Raw genomic sequence first — 14,735 nt, 5'->3', positions numbered from 1 at the left:
CCCTCCCTGAAATTTTTCAGGTTATAAAAAAAACCTGGTTTACTCATGAATTTTAACTGTTTAACCAAATCCCCATGCTAAGTCTATGAGACACAAAACATTAAGAGCCCCTCCAGGCACCATCTCAAGCAGATATTGACAGGTTTGTAGCGGGGAGGGGTGTGTGCTAGGGGTTAACCCCTCCCCCCCGAAATTTTCAAACCCCCCCCCCCCCGAATTTTTTTTCTGGCTACGGCCCTGGATACAGTTGTCCTATTACTAGCTCATATACAGAATAGAACAATGGTAACAGGCAAAATACAGTAGAGTCTCACTTATCCAAGCCTCGCTTATCCAAGCCTCTGGATAATCCAAGCCATTTTTGTAGTCAATGTTTACAATATATCGTGATATTTTGCTGCTAAATTCGTAAATACAGTAATTACAACATAACATTACTCTGTATTGAACTACTTTTTCTGTCAAATTTGTTGTATAACATTAAGTTTTGGTGCTTAATGTGTAAAATCATAACCTAATTTGATGTTTAATAGGCTTTTCCTTAATCCCTCCTTATTATCCAAGATATTCGCTTATCCAAGCTTCTACCGGCCCGCTTAGCTTGGATAAATGAGACTCTACTGTATAATCATTACAGGCGCATGAGTAATGCACAAATGAAAACTGGTTTACAACATTACATCAAACATTATATTCATGCTTGTATGTTTTTTCAGTAACACATAAGTATATTCAGTGACTGAGTTCAACACTTTGAATTTCAGTATTGTCCCATGCAGATAAAAGTCTTAGGAATGCAGGGTCAATGCAACTGATAATTTCTTCTGTAAATTGTGGTTCACACTTTAGATAAATTCATCATTGTCCCATGCAAGTTAATGTCTCGGAGATGCGTATAAAGTAATGTGAAAAATAAAGGAGTGTAGAACAACAAGGATTCCCGGGTATTTTGTAATCCTTGTTTCTGGATCAAAATCCCTTCTTCAGGTTGCTTCTGAGGGTTCTTTCATGCGTTTGTGGTAGAATCTCCTGAAGCTTTTGTAAACTATATTTTAAAAAGACAACATAATAGATTTGCTGTTGCCAGCACCCAGTAACGTTAAACAATTTTTCATTAGTTTAACACTCATTAATCAAAGAAAAACACTTACTTCCACTAAGGAGTTTGTGGCTCTGCTGTAGCACTTCAACTGTGGATAATGATCCCTCTGCCTTCCATTTGTGAGCAATTAGCTCATGGAGGTAGCTCTCTTTTTAAGGATTGCTAGCTAATTGGAGAACTCATTAAGGGTAATTACAAAAAACAAGAGAGATCTAGTTTATCATTTAAGCCATGTGCATGGACTGTATGTAATTTAAATATTCAAAAGGCTTCCCTCTGTAGTAAAAATCATTTTCATGTCCCCATGGGGTTTTATGGTGATCCTTTCTAGGGCACGGAATCTAAAGCTTGTATAGGAGTGCGATTTCTCTAAAAAATATGAATAAAGGGTGGAATCTGATTATTTATTCTTGATGCGTGAGCGATGTTCTAATATTCTGGTCTTTAGAGGTCTAGAAGTCATTCCCACATATAAGAGTCCACAAGGACACAGTATAGCATAAATGACCTGGTCAGTGTTACATGTAGTGAAGCTTCGTAGTTGTATATAGTTGTATACCAAATATCCTTGCCATTTCAGCCCTGGTCTTGTGGACTTATAAAATGGATTTGAATTACAGTGTTCCCTCACTTATCGCGGGGGTTAGGTTCCAGGACCACCCACATAAAGTGAAAATCTGTGAAGTAGGGACACTTAGGAATATCTTCCTAAGTCTTTCCCATCTTATTAGCTCCAGTCACTTACCAAGCTCCCCAATACAGTAGAGTCTCACTTATCCAACATTCACTTATCCAACATTCTGGATTATCCAACGCAATCTGCCTTTTAGTAGTCAATGTTTTTATAGTCAATCTTTTCAATACATTGCAATGTTTTTGGTGGTAAATAATTACTACATAACGTTACCGTGTATTGAACTGCTTTTTATGTCAATTTATTGTAAAACATGAGGTTTTGGTGCTTAATTTGTAAAATCATAACGTAATTTGATGTTTAAAAGGCTTTTCCTTAATCACTCCTTATTATCCAACATTTTTGCTTATCCAACAACAACAACAACAATTTTTTATTGATTAGTCACTTATGACCATATCAAAACATGTAAAACATACAATACGTACACATACAATAAAACCATGTAAAGATACAAAACATCCCGACCTGCGGCCTAATAACCCGCTCCTAGGTTGCTTATCCAACGTTCTGCCAGCCCTTTTATGTTGGATAAGTGAGACTCTACTGTATTTGCATATTTGTATGTTATTTCCATGTTCATATATAATGAATAATAATATAAGAACTTTATTTTTCTCTCCCGCTTCCATCTTCCCGCAAGGATTCAGGGTGGCTAACATGGGGCCAAGCTCAAAGAACAAATAATAAACAAGGTAAAATACATATAAAAACAGCATCTTTAAACAGATAAAAACACATTAAAACCAAGGTAATACAAGCCCCAGTGGTGAAGTGTGTTAAAGCGCTGAGCTGCTGAACTTGCAGACCGAAAGGTCGCAGGTTCAAATCCCGGGAACAGAGTGAGCACCCGCTGTTAGCTCCAGCTTCTGCCAACCTAGCAGTTCGAAAACATGCAAATTTGAGTAGATCAATAGGTACTGCTCCGGCGGGAAGGTAACGATGCTCCATGCAGTCATGCTGGCCACATGACTTTGGAGGTGTCTACAGACAACGCCGTCTCTTCGGTTTAAAAATGGAGATGAGCACCAACCCCCAGAGTCAGACATGACTGGACCTAACGTCAGGGGAAACTTTTACCTTTTACTATACATAATAAGGTTAACAATAATAATACAAATGATAATCAGATGCAGTCAGCTGTAATGACACAGTAGTAAAAGTAGTAACTTTTTTTTTTCATCATTTCTATACCCTCCTTCTCACCCGAAGGGACTCAGGGCAGCTCACAATCTGGAAAAATTCAATGCCAATATACAATACAAAAGGATAAAACATAAGCAATTAAAACAATTAGGTAATTTAACAAAATACAAGAAATAGATTTAAAACCATACATTATAAAATACTTGAGCCATTCGTCCACAACACCTTATACATAAACCTTGATCCGGACCGAGTCGAGTCAACCAAATTCATGCCTGCTCACAAAGCCACGTCTTTACTTTTTTCCTAAAACTCAGAAGGGATGGAACTTACAAAGTATAAAGATTTAAATGCTACAAAGAGCAGTTTTCAGTGTAGAACATTATCTACAAGACTCCAACTAAATCTTGTTAACAACACAAAATGTGTTGTTGTTGGCAAAACGTCAGGAGAGAATGCTTCTGGAACATGGCCATACACCCCGGAAAACACACAACAAACCAGTTTCAAACCACTTTAACTGCTCTTGCTCAATGCCATGGATTCATTGGACTTGTAGTTTGTTAGGCACCAGCACTCTTTGGCAAAGAAGACTCAAAGCATTGTAGAACTACATCTCTATCGTACTGAGCCATGGCACCCCAAGCAGTATCAAACTGCATTAATTCTGCAGTGTAGATGCAACCCAAGGCAGTGTGTGGCAGGAACCGAAGGGGAAAAAAAGCTTGGCTCATGAAAGAACAACATGTGGTCCTTCTCAGGGGATTGGATCTGTAGCCTTTATATCCCAGCCGGTTCAGCTTACCAATAACAAATGACATCTTGTTCCTTTCTCCTACACGGGTTCGAATTACACTAGAGGGGAAGGGAATTTAGCTCCTGAAAATGCACCATGAAAACAGGAGAAGGAAACAGGAAAGAAACATGAAAGAAGTTGCCTCAGAACATGCCCGAGCCTCCTTCTCTGGAGGTTTCTAAGCACAGGCTGGATGGCCATCTGTCAAGAGGGTTTTGATTGTGTCTTCTATACCAGAAACTTCATTTTTTATGGAGCCCAAGATGGCATAGTGAGTTAAAGCGACTTGGAGGTTGGGTTGCTGACCAGAACTGCCAGGTTCGAATCCAACCCAGGGAGAGTGTGGATGAGCTCCCTCTGTCAGCTCCAGCTCCATGCGGGGACATGAGAGAAACCTCCCACAAGGATGGTAAAAACATGAAAACATCCGGACATTGTCCCCTGGGCAACATCCTTGCAGACGGCCAATCCTCTCACACCAGAAGCAACTTGCAGTTTCTCAAGTCGCTCCTGGCACGGGGAAAAAAACCCTTTGTTTTTGTGGCTGCCACAAACTAGATTCAATTGGTTGAGACTCTATGAGATATTCATTGAAAAACTATAGTAGGGTGTCCCACAAAAACAAAGTTTTTGCAGTTTAATAAACTTTTTCCCATGTCTTTACTATGGAACCAATAAGGAAGTGACATTTATAACCCAGGAACAAAAATCGTGTTACATAGAAGACTTTCGGACCCGTGAATATCAGGAAATACAATGGGAAGTGGTCTTTAAAATGCCCATATATGAAGCATTGTGTCCTCAATATGGGACCCTAGTGAGCCATGTCTGATAAAGTGTTTATTTTATTCATCAGCTCCTCAATATTATAAAGAAGACAACCAAAAGGATGGGTTTATTTCAGGAAGAAGGTTCAGGACCTTGGCCAGCTCCTTCAAAGTTCAGACTGAGCATCCTCTATACTGCCATATAAATTCCAGATTATCTGCCTTGAACTGGATTATATGGCAGTGTAGGCTCATATAATCCAGTTCAAAGCTGATAATGTGGATTATTTGCTTTGATAGTTTGGATTATATGGCAGTGTAGAAGGGGTCTCAGTTTGCTGCAATTGAAGTAAGGAAAGGACAACGGGGAAAGGAAGGAGGAGGGGAAAGAAACCGGGACATTTTTAAAGTAGCTGGGAAAGTGGGACTGCAGACCATTGATCATTAAAATCAAGGCACCATTGACTAGTCTGCTGTTCTATCTCTAAAAGGTTATTGTTGATGTTCAGGCAGGAAATAGCCAGGCTTTGAAGGTGCAAGGCCATTCAATGCTAATCAAGGTGGCCAATTGCAATATTCAGACTTGCCTCAAGCAGACAAGAGTTCTTTCTCCCACCATGGACATTATTCTACAGATATATAAACCCTACTTGCCTAGTTTCCAACAGACCTCACCATCTCACAGATGTGGGCAAAACGCCAGGAGAGAATGCTCCTGGAACATGGAAAACTCACAGCAACCCAGTTCTGCTGCTTCTTTTTTGTATTCCTGCTGAGTTAAGATTTCCTTTGAATCACATCCAGGGATGTAACCACAGTAGAGTCTCACTTATCCAACACTCTGGATAATACAACGCATTTTTGTAGCCAATGTTTTCAATACATCGTGATATTTTGGTGCTAAATTTGTAAATACAGTAATTACTACATAGCATTACTGCATATTGAACTACTTTTTCTGCCAAATTTGTTGTATAACATGATGTTTTGGTGCTTAATTTGTAAAATCATAACCTAATTTGGTGTTTATTTATTTATTTATTTATTTTACAGTATTTATATTCCGCCCTTCTCACCCCGAAGGGGACTCAGGGCGGATTACAATGAACACATATATGGCAAACATTCAATGCCAACAGACAAACAATATACATTAGACAGGCATTTTTAACATTTTTCCAGCTTCACGATTCCAGCCACAGGGGGAGCTGTTGCTTCACCGTCCAGTAGTGGCTGTACTTCCTCATTCCTTTCCTCGTGTTTTGCTGGCAGTTTTATGGTGTTGTAAATTAGCCTCCCCGCATAAAGCGTCCCTAAATTTCCCTAATGGAGAGGTGCAACTGTCTTTCGAGGCTGCATAGATCAACAGCAAGCCGGGGCTATTAATGGTCGGAGGCTTAACCCGACCCAGGCTTCGAACTCATGACCTCTTGGTCAGTAGTGATTTATAGCAGCTGGTTACTAGCCAGTTGCGCTACAGCCCGGCCCCGGTTTAATAGGCGTTTCCTTAATTCCTCCTTATTATCCAACATATTCGCTTATCCAACATTCTGCCGGCCTGTTTATGTTGGATAAGTGAGACTCTACTGTATTCGGGTCAGCTTATACTCGAGTATATACGGTATACATTTTGTGGGATCTTATTCCCATCCAGAAAACAAGCAGAGGAAAAACGAAGTTGATTTTTCCATGACCCAAGTGGATTTCGATGGATTTCTCTCCCTGATGTTCTCTCCCATCCGGTGCTCCTGGTATTGCTTAATTTAACCCAACAAAACAGAAAACAGGAGAGAAGTGGAAGGCAGAAAGCCATAAACCATTCTGTTTCTGGGAATCTTCCCCCTTTGCCTCATTTCCGAGTTATTTGCTGGGTTTCGTTTGCAACGTGCAAAACATAATCCTGGAAGCAATGCATCTCTCGCCAGACCCTCTCACATCATTTTTTTTTCTTATTTTATGATGGCATAAAGTAGAACAAGAGGCAATGCTGCTGGCTCAGGGCAAAGGATGTGTGTGCGCCTTTAATCCTGTTAAAATGATATAGGACCGAACATAAGAGACAGACAAGTACTTAACACAGCTCAAGACAAATAGCTATGTGCTGCGCATCAGCAAACATCCAGCTGCCACAGCCTGCACTGCAGCATAAATCACCTTCCTTAATGCTCTGGTAGACACTTGGGGTTGCATCCACACTGCAGAATGAAAGCAGTTGAATACCCCTTTAACGGCCTTAGCTTAATGCAATGCAGTCCTGGGAGTTGCGGTTTTGTGAAATACCGTATATACTCGAATATAAGCCAACCCGAATATAAGCCCAGGCATCTAATTTTACCACAAAAAAACTGGGAAATCATTGACTCCAGTATAAGCCGAGGGTGGTAAATTTCAGAAATAAAATAGATACCAAAAATTACATTAATTGAGGCATCAGTAGCTTAAATATTCAATATTTATATTTTGGTGCTAAATTCGTAAATACAGTAATTGCTACATAGCATTCCTGCGTATTGAACTACTTTTTCTGTCAAATTTGTTGTATAACATGATGTTTTGGTGCTTAATTTGTAAAATCATAACATAATTTGATGTTTAATAGGCTTTTTCCTTAATCCTTCCTTATTATCCAAGATATTCACTTATCCAAGGTTCTGCCGGCCCATTTATGTTGGATAAGTGAGACTCTACTGTACTTCACAACTGCTAAGGATGCCTGCCATAGATGTGGACGAAACATCAGGAGAGAATGCTTCTGGAGCATGGCCATCCAGCCCTGAAAACTCACAGCAACCCAATCTGTATTTTATACATCAGTGTAGATCCAGCCATAGACTCATAGCAGTTAAAATGGGTTAAAGCAGTTAAAATGAGTCTACACTGACCATATCATGTACAGTAGAGTCTCACTTATCCAAGCCTTGCTTATCCAAATCTCTGGATTATCCAAGCCATTTTTGTAGTCAATGTTTTCAATATATCGTGATATTTTGGTGCTAAATTTGTAAATACAGTAATTACTACATAGCATTACTGCGTATTGAACTACTTTTTCTGTCAAATTTGTTGTAAAACGTGACGTTTTGGTGCTTAATTTGTAAAATCATAACCTAATTTGATGTTTAATAGGCTTTTCCTTAATGCCTCCTTATTAGCCAAGATATTCGCTTATCCAACGTTCTGCCGGCCCGTTTATGTTGGATAAGTGAGACTCTACTGTATCATTATCTTACTGAATTCTCATATTGATTCTATAATGAATGGTGTTCATTGTTTCTCTAGGAAGTCCTTGACTCTTGATCAATCTGTTATGTTAGATAAGTGGATGCCTGCCATAGATGTGGATGAAATGTCAGGAGAGAATGATTCTGGAAAACTCACAGCAACCCAATCTGTATTTTATACGTCAGTGTAGATCCAGCCATAGACTCATAGCAGTTAAAGTGGGTTAAAGCAATTAAAATGAGTCTACACTGACCATATAATGTAGAATAAAACCACATTATATGGCAATGTAGATGGGGCTACAGATAGTCATTCCTTTAACAAGGACAGAAGAAGCTGGGATTCCCAGTTTGCTAAAGGCATGTATCACATTCTACAGCATTTATGCATTTACAAACAGTCCCTAAGAGGCACACATCAAAACACATTTCGGATTTTGTTTTTCCAAGACAGATGTAATGCAGTCTTCGCTTAAGCTAAGCATTTCGCTTCCAATGGAGAGATGTTTCTTCTTGTCGAGCGGTTAGAGATGACCCTCCTTGGAAATTGCTTGCAGCTGGATGAATTATTGCACCCGTTTGTTTTTTCTGGTGTTCATTAGGACATTTCCGAACTTGAACGATATTGGACTGAAATATTGGCCCATTTGCATCCGAACGTGACATATTCATCCCCAAAGTCACAAGGCAATTTCGCCACAGGATTTTACTGCCGTGGCCCAAGGGAGGCTTTAAAGAACCCCAAAACAGGCTCCTTGCCATTATTAGTATGTGTTGGGTTATAATGCTAGTAAAATCTTAATTGGACCAAATTTGGTATTCCAAAGCACATTTTTGCCGAATGTTTTATACCCTAGTAAAACTTCACAGGGAAAATGTTTCAGTGTATGGCCTTAACCGTTCGCGCTTTGGAACGAGTAAAGGGTTGGGGGAAACTTGATGCAATGTCCATATATATGCTACATTTTCTTGTGGATTTGGATATGGCAATTGCCTCCCTTTCATTGTGGAATCGCTGCATCTAAAATATGAATGACATCCCTATCACAAGTGACTCTGATAGGGAATATTCTAACGTTTACATTTGCTCTGTTTCCGCCATCATGGCTCCGTTTGCAGTTATCGACTGAGTGGATTATATCAGTAGGACAATAAAGGAAGGTTGTAAGCATTTTACAAGCCTGTAAAAATCCAGTGAAATAAAAGTCTCATCTAGAAAAACCCTAATATTAGCATTTGGCCAAATGTGCATGTATTTTCTTCCATAAAGAGTTACAGTTCCGGCCCTACAAACTTTGCAAGATCATGCTTGACTACTGCAATGAACCCATGAACTGGAAACTATGGCTGGATCAACACTGCCATGTAACTATAGTTCAAAAATTAGTTTTTTTGTGTCCTTGGGCCATTTCATACTATGCAATTATAGCACTGTGATTCCACTTCAACTGTCATAGGTCCATGATTTCAGTTTTGCAGCCAGAAAGCTCTACTGAATTGATGTATATGTTGCATGTGTTGTATTTTATATTGTGTTCACTTTTATGTTTGTTTTTAGGCACCTTGTGCCATCTGTAAGCCACCCTGAGTCCCTTCAGGGAGATGGTGGAGGGATATAAAAATGAAATTATTATTATTATTATTATTATTATTATTATTATTATTATTATTATTATTATTATTATTATATTGTATGACACAGCAAACAATAGAGATATGCTGCATTTTGTTTCACAAAATCACAAGTCGAACACTTCCCAAGTGTCTAGGACTGTGTGATGTATTTTCGGATGATGCGCACAGATCCCAGTAGGGTGGCCTTTTGCAGTTGGCAGATCGTAATTTTGTCGATGTCTATTGTTTCCAAATGCCGGCTGAGATCTTTTGGCACGGCACCCAGTGTGCCCATCACCACCGGGACCACCTGTATTGGTTTCTGCCAGAGTCTTTGCAGTTCAATCTTGAGGTCCTGATAGTGGCTGAGTTTTTCCTGTTGTTTTTCGTCAATGCGACTGTCACCTGGGATGGCGACATCAATGATCCAAACCTTTTTCTTTTCCACAACTGTGATGTCTGGTGTGTTGTGTTCCAGGACTTTGTCAGTCTGGATTCGGAAATCCCACAGTATCTTTGCGTGCTCATTTTCCACGACCTTTGCAGGTTTGTGATCCCACCAGTTCTTTGCTGATGGCAGGTGGTACTTGAGGCATAAGTTCCAGTGAATCATTTGGGCCACATAGTTATGCCTCTGTTTGTAGTCTGTCTGTGCAATTTTCTTACAGCAGCTGAAGATATGATCCATGGTTTCGTCAGTTTCCTTGCACAGTCTGCATTTTGGGTATTAGCTGATTTTTGGATTTTGGCCTGAATTGCCTTTGTTCTGATGTCTTGCTCCTGGGCTGCAAGGATCAGGCCTTCTGTCTCCTTCTTCAGGGTCCCATTCGTGAGCCAGAACCAGGTCTTCTCCTTATCAGCTTTTCCTTCAATTTTGTCAAGGAACTTTCCATGCAATGTTTTGTTGTGCCAGCTGTCAGCTCTAGTTTGTAGTGCGGTTTTCTTGTACTGGTTTTTTGTCTGCTGTGCTTTGAGGAGTGTCTGATTTTTTACTTCAATAATAATAATTATAATAATTATAATAATTATAATAATAATTATTATTATTGTAGGGTCCTGCAGGGCTCAGTACTATCCTCCATGTTGTTTAATATTGATCCTGTTTGAACTGCCAGAGCTCAATGCTATGGACTCCTGGGAGTAGAAGTTTGGTGAGAGAAGGCTCAAGATGTTGTTGAAGGCTTTCATGGCGGGATCACAGGGTTGTTGTCTGTTTTCCAAGCTGTATGGCCATGTTTCAGAAGTATTCTCTCCTGACGTTTTGCCCACATCTTTTGCCCTTGCAACAAGGCTCTGTGAGCAGTGAGAACTTCTGTGTGGTTGCACCATTCTTTCGAACATCTATGGCAGGCATCCTCAGAGGTTGTGAGGTTGTGAGGCTCAAAACCTTTTGAAAAGACTCCATGGCATTGAGCGCTGGTAGTTAAAGTGGTGTCAAACTGCATTCATTCTACAATGCAGACATATCTTAATCTACATTTCCGTCCCCTCCTAAGCTGAAATGGTGGCTGGAGAGTAAACTATGGCCCAAAACAAATTACATACTATATATACTCGAGTATAAGCCTAGTTTTTCAGCCCTTTTTTTAAGACTGAAAAAGCCCCCCTCGGCTTATACTCGGGTGAGGGTCCTAGTTGGCTTATATTTGGGTCAACTTATACTCGAGAATATATGGTACATTTATTATTTTTCTCTATTATTGTTGCTACTATTACATTTATTTTACTCTATTATTATTATTATCATTATTAATACATTTATTATTTCACTCTGATCTTATTATTATTGCATTTATTATTTTACACTATTTATTATTACATGTATCATTTTCCTTTATTTATTATTATTATTGCATTTATTATTTTCCTGAATTTATTATTATTATTATTATTATAACATGTATTATTTTACTCTATTATTATTAAAAGGCTACATAAGCACATTTACATTGAAGAAGATGAGAATAATGATTTGATCAGAGTTTGACAGTTTTATCTTAAATTTGAGCTTTATGTAAATATTCAAAAACATTTAACCTACTGATGCCTCAATTAATGTAATTTTATTGGTACAGTAGAGTCTCACTTATCCAACACTCGCTTATCCAACGTTCTGGATTATCCAACTCATTTTTGTAGTCAATGTTTTCAATACATCATGATATTTTGGTGCTAAATTCATAAATACAGTAATTATTACATAGCATTACTGCGTATTGAACTACTTTTTCTGTCAAAACATGATGTTTTGGTGCTTAATTTGTAAAATCATAACTTAATTTGATGTTTAATTGGCTTTTCCTTAATCCCTCCTTATTATCTAACATATTCGCTTATCCAACGTTCTGCCGGTCCATTTATGTTGGATAAGTGAGACTCTACTGTATCTATTTTTATTTCTGAAATTTACCACCCTTGGCTTATACTGGAGTCAATGTTTTCCCAGTTTTTTTGGTGGTAAAATTAGGTTCCTCGGCTTATATTCGGGTCAGCTTATACTCGAGAATATACGGTATTTATTTTTCTTTTATGAGGCCAACACATTTTTACACCGAAACCTGTAAAAACCAGAAGGACAAGCCAATCGAGAAAGGAAATTGCCGTCAGTGTAGGAGAATGAGGAGGGAATTACATAAACGAGGAAAGAATTTAAGACAGACTTTATTAAAAGCACGGTTTTGAGAAGTGTGCAGATTGCAAGGAAGGAAGATTTTTGGGATTTCTTCCAGAGGAAAACTTCTTTTGGGAAGCATTTCACCTCTCGCAGGAAAAGAGCACCACCTAGAGATAGCTGGGAGAGGAATCATCTTCCCGGTATGAAAATGGGGAGTTGTGTGGTCCCTAAGGATGCATCTACACGGAAGAATTAAAGCTATTTAATACTACTTGAACTGTGTGGGCTCAATGCTAGAGAATCCTAGGACTGATATTATTAACTGTTATAACATTCTCATTTTACATTATATTACTGTTTTTATCTTTTTATACTGTGAATTGTGTTTATGTTGTTGTTTATTTTGTTCAGTTTTGTTGTTCGGGCTTTTGCCCCATGTAAGCCGCCCCGAGTCCCCACAGGGAGATGGTGGCAGGGTATAAATAAATATTATTATTATTATTATTATTATTATTATTATTATTATTATTATTATTATATTATGACACAGCAAACAAGATAGATATGCTGGATTTCGTACAAAAAAAAATCACAAGTCGAACACTTCCCAAGTGTCTAGGACTGTGTGATTTATTATTATTATTATTATTATTATTATTATTATTATTATTATTATTATTATTAAGAAGAAGAATCTCCCATTACCATGCTATTGGGTCCTACAGCTCCCAGAATCCCTCCCACCTGCACTAGAAATTATATTATTATGATATACTTCACAACTGCTAAGGATGCCTTCCATAGATGTGGGCGAAACATCAGGAGAGAATGCTTCTGGAGCATGGACATGCAGCCCTGGATGCTGCGTGCAGATCCCAGTAGGGTGGCCTTTTGCAGTTGGCAGATCGTAATTTTGTCAATGTCTATTGTTTCCAAATGCCGGCTGAGATCTTTTGGCACGGCACCCAGTGTGCCCATCACCACCGGGACCACCTGCACTGGTTTCTGCCAGAGTCTTTGCAGTTCAATCTTGAGGTCCTGATAGCGGCTGAGTTTTTCCTGTTGTTTTTCATCAATGCGACTGTCACCTGGGATGGCAGCATCAATGATCCAAACCTTTTTTCTTTTCCACAACTGTGATGTCTGGTGTGTTGTGTTCCAGAACTTTGTCAGTCTGGATTCGGAAGTCCCACAGTATCTTTGTGTGCTCATTTTCCATTATCTTTGCAGGTTTGTGATCCCACCAGTTCTTTACTGCAGTTTACTACAGTTCTTTACGTGATTTTGTCAATGTCTATTGTTTCCAAATGCCGGCTAAGATCTTTTGGCATGGCACCCAGTGTGCCCATCACCACCGGGACCACCTGCACTGGTTTCTGCCAGAGTCTTTGAAGTTCGATCTTGAGGTCCTGATAGCAGCTGAGTTTTTCCTGTTATTGTTGTTGTTGTTGTTGTTATTGTTATTATTATTATTATCATTGATACATTGGCAGAGAAGGCGAGACCTTGCAAAACTACAACTCCCAGGATTCCATATCATTGAGCCATGCCAGCTAAAGTGGTGTCAAACTGCATCAATTCCACAATGTAGATGCACATACACACACACACAAACCCTCACTCTGATGAAAATGCTTTTGATTCATGGGCCTGAACCACAGCCAGCCATTTGCTATGTATCTATAATTACAACATTGGCTCTGCCCAGTTAAATTCTGCCATGGAGAGCAATATACATTCTCATTTCTGCATAGAAATGGAACAGATGTTCTGGCATGACTCACTTGAGCTAGTGCAATGATTTCCGGGAGCATGGCTCTTGTATTTTTAATGACGCACATGTGTTTATATGGGATTTGCACATGAGGCAGAGGGTGTGCGGAACATCGTTCTGCAAAAATCAAGGGAGCCCACAGTGACATCCAGAAAAGAAAAAGGAGACATGGCCCTTAGGCCCCTTCTACACTGCCATAGAAAATCCAGATTATCTGCTTTCAACTGGATTAGATGACAGTAATGCAGTTCAAAGCAGATAATGTGGATTTTATATATATGGCAGTGCAGAAGGGGACTGGGTTGGTCTACAAGCCACCCCCCCCCCCCCACCACCACCACCAAGCCTCTATGTAGGCCTCTATGGCACTAAATTAAAGGGTGCAATTTCCCATGCGGCCAATGGATGGCAGCAAAGATTAAAAGGGTATTTCTGCCACTTTAATAATAATAATAATAATAATAATAATAATAATAATAATAATAATAATAATAATTGACATTGACAAAATTACGATCTGCCAACTGCAAAAGGCCACCCTGCTGGGATCTGCACGCATCATCCAAAAATACATCACACAGTCCTAGACACTTGGGAAGTGTTCGACTTGTGATTTTGTGAAACGAAATCCAGCATATCTATCTTGTTTGCTGTGTCGTAATAAAATAATAATAATAATAATAAGAAGAAGAAGAAGAAGAAGAAGTTTATTTATATCCTGCCTCCATTTCCCCCGAAGGGGACTCGGGGCGGCTTACAGGGGAAATGTAAGTAGATCAATAGGTACTGCTTCTGCGGGAAGGTAACACCACTCCATGCAGTCATGCTGGCCATATAATCTAGGAGGTGTCTATGGACAGTGCCGGCTCTTCAGCTTAGAAAAGGAGATGAGCACCAACCCTCAGAGTCTGACACTTCTGGACTTAACGTCAGGGGAAATGTGAGTAGATCAATAGGTACTGCTTCTGCGGGAAGGTAACACCACTCCATGCAGTCATGCTGGCCAC

Source organism: Anolis carolinensis, unplaced genomic scaffold (assembly GCF_035594765.1).
Source record: "Anolis carolinensis isolate JA03-04 unplaced genomic scaffold, rAnoCar3.1.pri scaffold_8, whole genome shotgun sequence".
In the NCBI taxonomy this organism is placed as follows: domain Eukaryota; kingdom Metazoa; phylum Chordata; class Lepidosauria; order Squamata; family Dactyloidae; genus Anolis; species Anolis carolinensis.
This window is presented reverse-complemented; position numbering follows the sequence as displayed.